The 5,646-nt window shown below is 39.6% G+C and overlaps 1 protein-coding gene across 1 annotated transcript in view; it reads right to left on the bottom strand.

The window, feature by feature from the left end:
• LOC127644572 (gastrula zinc finger protein XlCGF7.1-like) overlaps positions 1–5,646 on the bottom strand; it is a 224,837-nt gene that overhangs the window by 79,676 nt on the left and 139,515 nt on the right. The gene's annotated exons all lie outside the window — the stretch shown is intronic.

Genomic DNA, 5,646 nt, shown 5'->3' on the forward strand with positions numbered 1-5,646 from the left:
CAAATGTTGCGAAAGACTGGTTTGGAAACACTTTTTGTCAAGAAAATTGGCATTAATGTAGTCACGGGACAGAATTTACCCAGTCGCTAGCCTGTGTTAATCATGACAACAAGGAATACATCTGAACTGTTTGTCCAATGCGGAGTTCACTTTCAGAAAACAAGCTTTTGAACATTTTAAAACTTTTAAATATTTGAAATCTAACTCTTTTTAACTCGGATTGCATTTTCTGAGCTTCTTCAGAAAATGTAAATTGCATTAGGATGCTAAAATGTATTTTGGATGACAATAAAGTTCAGTTGGTCATTAAAAGTTGCTGGACAAATATATGGGCTAATTCAGTTAATTTCAGTTGGCAATATTTTAGATGATTGTTCAAAATAGGCTATTGAATATCAGGTATGTATCATGTAAACGCAGATATTACACTGCATAAATGTTTCTTTAATAGCTGTGCACACAGCATTTACACATCGATTGATGGTCGTTATACTAAGACCGAAAGCTTTCCCCACTACTTGGTGCAGGTTGCCAGCTTGAACAGGGCCATGACGATTCACTTTCGGGTCGGAACCAGTGGCAGCCTGCGATAGGGACAACATCAGGACCAATATTACAGCTCCCATTTGATTGCAATTTCTCCTCTTCTGATTGTATTTGTTTATGACATTAAAATGACAGTAAGCTATTTCAGTGAATTGTCTCAATTCTGTAATACTGTTATTTTTAGGGCCCAAGCCTTGAAAAGGCAAGGCCCTATTGTTTTCGTTAGGATGACTATGATTATTATTTTTTTTACGACTATTGGGGCACTTTTGGGGCTCTTAACGTGCTCAAAAACTCTTGAAACTTTGCACACGGGTCAGAACCCGCGGCCATTAGGGCCGGGCTGAAGCTGGTACCGGGGCGTGGCAGGGGGGCTCGACGGCGCCCCCTGGAACGGGGTCCGAAAACTTGGTCCATAAATCAAACACGCTTGCATGTAATAATATGAAACTCGGTACACATATAGATCTCATCGTTTCATATATCCTTCATACTTTTACTTTTTACCTCAGCCCAACAGGAAATCGTCTATTTAGGGTTGTTTGGAAAACACATGCAATGGAATTTGAAATACTCCTCCTAGAGAATTCCACCAATCGCCACGAAACTCGGTCAGCATGAAGTCAAGACATTGAGGATGAAAAATTGCCGGCGGATTTTTGATATCTCGAACAGTTTGGCCGTGGCGAGGAAACGAAATGATGGCGCGAAAAGAGAAACAGGAAGTGTGTTATAACTTCTGCATACATTAATTGATCTCGATGAAACTTCAGCAGTTTGTTCGCTGTAAGAGCCCGATCGCATGGATGTGACTATTGTGAGTCAAAGTTATAGCGCCACCAACTGGCAGAAGGAAGTGTGTCACTTTCAAAATGCTTTGAAATCACCCTCTTATTTTTACCCGATTTACTTAAAACTTTTGGTGTGTAATGTAAACACACGGCAGATGTAGACATGTGAAAGGATTATTGATATCTTGGATACTGTTGCAGCGGCAACGCTTCAAACTCGAATATTCTTTTTGATGCTTTTTAGACTCTTAGCATACTTGAAATTGCATGAAACTCGACAGACAAATCACATTTATTAGCCAGTAGACATGTGCAAAGTTTCAGAAACGGGCGTGGTGCAGGGGCTCAGTAGCGCCACCTTTTGACAAAAGTGAGGGGTTGGTTTTATACTTTAACCCACAGTCACAAAACTCAGTAATTATATTGTTCTCATCGAGCCGGACAACTTTCTAATTTACAGTCATTAGCTCAGACCAACAGAAAGTCAGATATTTTGGTTTGAATGTGGATTTTTTGGAGAATTTTCTCTGCCTCTCCCACTGACCCTACGTCTCTCTGTGTCTGGGGGAGGGGGCTGATTTTGCTGATGAGTGAAATGCTTTTATTTTTGTTTTTCAAGGTTTTGGGGCCCTTAACGTGCTCAAAAACTCTTGAAACTTTGCACACGGGTCGGAACCCGCGGCCATCAGGGCCGGGCCGAAGATGGTACCGGGCGTGGCAGGGGGCTCGACAGCGCACCCTGGAATGGGATTCAAACACTTGTCCAGTATATCAAACATGCTTGCATGTAATAATATGAAACTCGGTACACTTGTAGATCACATCGGCCGAACAACTTTCGTGCTCTAAGTTTTACGCCAGCCCAACAGGAAGTCGGCTATTATGGGTTGTTTGGAAACACATGCTCTGGAATTATATATATTTCTCCTAGAGAATGAATCCAATCGCCACCAAACTCGGTCGGCATGAAGTCAAGACATTGAGGATGCTACATTCGGACGGATTTTTGATATCTCGAACGGTTTGGCCGTGGCGAGGAAATTGATTTAGGACTAAAAAGGACACATGAAGTGTGTTATAACTAGTTAGTTCTATCTACAGTTACAAAACTCGGCGTGTATATTGTTCTCGTCGAGCTGAACAACTTTCTAATTTACAGTAATTAGCTCCGACCAACAGAAAGTCAGATATTGTGGTTTGAATGTGGATTTCTCTGAATTTTTCTCTCTCTGACAGACAGACCTGCGATTCTGTGTGTGTGTGTGTGTGTGTGTGTGTGGGGAGGGAGGGAGGGAGGGAGGGGAGGGAGAGGGTTTTCTCTGTTGGGTGAGATTTGCATTAAGATATTGTTTTTCAAGGTTTCCGGGACTTTTGGGGCCCTTAACGTGCTCAAAAACTCTTGAAACTTTGCACACGGGTCAGAACCCGCGGCCATCGGGGCCGGGCTGAAGCTGGTACCGGGCGTGGCAGGGGGCTCGACAGCGCCCCTTGAACGGGGTCTGAAAACTTGGTCCATATATCAAACATGCTTGCATGTAATAATATGAAACTTGGAACACTTCTAGATCTCATCGGGCCGAACAACTTTCGTGCTCTAAGTTTTACACCAGCCCAACAGGAAGTCGGCTATTATAGGTTGTTTGGAAACACATGCTCTGGAATTATATATATTCCTCCTAGAGAATTAATCCAATCGCCACCAAACTCGGTCAGCATGAAGTCAAGACATTGAGGATGCTACATTGCGGATGGATTTTTGATATCTCCAACGTTTTGGCCGTGGCGAGGAAATTAATTTATGACTAAAAAAGGACACAGAGTGTGTTATAACTTAGTTAGTTCTATCTACAGTTACAAAACTCTGTGTGTATGTTGTTCTCGTCAAGTCGAACAACTTTCTAATTTACAGTCATTAGCTCCGACCAACAGAAAGTCAGATATTTTGGTTTGAATGTGGAACACATTGCAAATTAATCTTTGAAGCTCCAGAAAGCATATAAAGGCAGCATAAAAGCAATCCATACGACTCCATTGGTATAATTCATAATTCCCGCAGTGTACTTGCTTGTTATATTAGCTACTACAAAATATATAAATACATTTACTATCTTAACTTTAATGATGTACTTAACATAATGATAAATAATCTTAAAATATTATATCGTATGCTATGCATTGTGAATACACCCATGTTACACATAAAAATGTACTTCCATTGCATATCATAGGAACACATAAGCGTAAATTATAATTACATTAATAAACCTGTACAAAGACCTCCAGATAAATACTGGCCTTCTGGATTAACATATTTCAGTGCTGCAAAAGATATTGACCTATGACATCCTATGACATTAAAAATTATTCTACATTTGAATTACCTCATAGATGTGACTATTGTGGTTCACGGTCATAGACCCTGTCCCAAATGGCACACTTCATATGAATTTTCAGTCTTGTGTACTTATTTCATGTGTCCATTAACTCCATGAGACCGTAGGGTGTCTACTTTTTCATTTTAGGTATCAGAAGGGTGCTCGCGCATACTTTGTGGTTGATATGTGCCCTCGATGCGCACTTTTGCAGAGCCCATACTGATGCAAGCTCTACAGCACACATCTTCTCGACAGTCAAAGCAAGGTTATGTTATTGCCCATCGTGCACAGCAACCCTAAAGGCACGGGGGTGGCGGTGCCACCGGCTTGGGCCCGCCATCGCTGCTTGCAGCTATATTTTATTATTATTTTTTATTATTATTATAATTTGTTTACCAAAACTTAGGAGGAAAAAGGTACACAATTAACAATAAACACATTTCTGTATGGAAACGGCTTAAGGGCAGATTTATTTTTAGATAAACCAAAACATAGTGGGTTTTTTTAGTCATGATGTCATCACGCACACAATTTTTATCTATAAAAGGCCATTTGAATGGAAACAGGCTGAAGGTGGCAAATTTCCCAAACTTTTTTTTTTTAATGCATTTTCACTTTGTCTAGCAAAATAGCTAGAAAAGTGGATGGAAACTAGACTATTGACAGCTTCCAGATGCTTGGCATTCTAGCTGTCAGTTTGTCCAAAAACTCCATGCTTCCTGTAGTACTTTCGGGCGCTTCTAACGCACCTTATTGTCTAGCTGATCTCACAAAAGCTCAATGGACTTTGTAACTATAACTATGTAACTATAGAGCAGACAGCCTGTACCAACTGAAAATATACTGGACAACAATCCATTATATTGACCACTGCCAAATGTTTGGTTTAACAGTTCAACATGATCAATAAAATGAGTGCCCAGTCCAGCCTTTAGAAAAAAAAGAATCTATATAGATATATTATCTAGGGATAATATAATGGTGGAGTCTCTTTCCCTTTTCATGAGAGAATTGTTTTAACCCTTGTGCGTCAATTCAAAAAGTTACTTAGAGGTCCTTAGAGGACAGAAATGTCTGCGTTTAAAAACTGCCATAATAATATTATTTATTAATATTATTTTCCAATTTCAACATCAGTCCTGATCTACCAAATAATCATTAATTTTCAGGATTTTAACTTTACCAGCTTGTTTACATTTTACAACTGTAGTTTTTTACACACACACACACACACACATACAAAACATACTCTGACATCCATATCAACACACCCACACATTTTTAGCTGCATAATTTATTAAATTGGCCTGCAGTGCTCTATAATACTGCAAACAGAAAATAGGAAAAAAGCATGTATTTGCTCCATAGGCTAAACATGAGAAATATGGCACCATCTGGTGGAAAATATAAACATTTGTCATTTTGAAGCCGAAATGAATGCATACTATCATAGAATTCATGATGTTATGCTTTAATGGCACTGGGATCAAATATTACAGTTTTAATCAGTTTCAATGGGGACATTTTTGTCCTTATGGTCCTGAGTGTAACTATTTTGTGGACATAGTGTATTATAGATCTATTATAGGAACTGAGGTTGAAATATCAAAATTCCCACAAAAATACACACCTTTGGCAAAATGGATGCAGTTGGCATTAACACAGCCAAAATTAATGAAAAGACAAAAATTTCCCGAATGTCGCACAATACAGCTCCAATTCACACTTTGTGCACAGCAGCAAACATAATTCACACCTTCCACAAAGACACCCCCACAGCAATTCTCCAGTTACAATTCAGTTTAAAAGCTGGGAATGTTCGCATCAACCTATAAAGGCAACAATCCAGACTCCCGTCCAGTTGGTGGCGATAATGCACCAAACTCTGGTTTGCCAACTGCCATAAAACCTAAGAAGAAAAATGAACCTACAAG

This window comes from Xyrauchen texanus, chromosome 6, assembly GCF_025860055.1.
Source record: "Xyrauchen texanus isolate HMW12.3.18 chromosome 6, RBS_HiC_50CHRs, whole genome shotgun sequence".
Lineage (NCBI taxonomy): Eukaryota > Metazoa > Chordata > Actinopteri > Cypriniformes > Catostomidae > Xyrauchen > Xyrauchen texanus.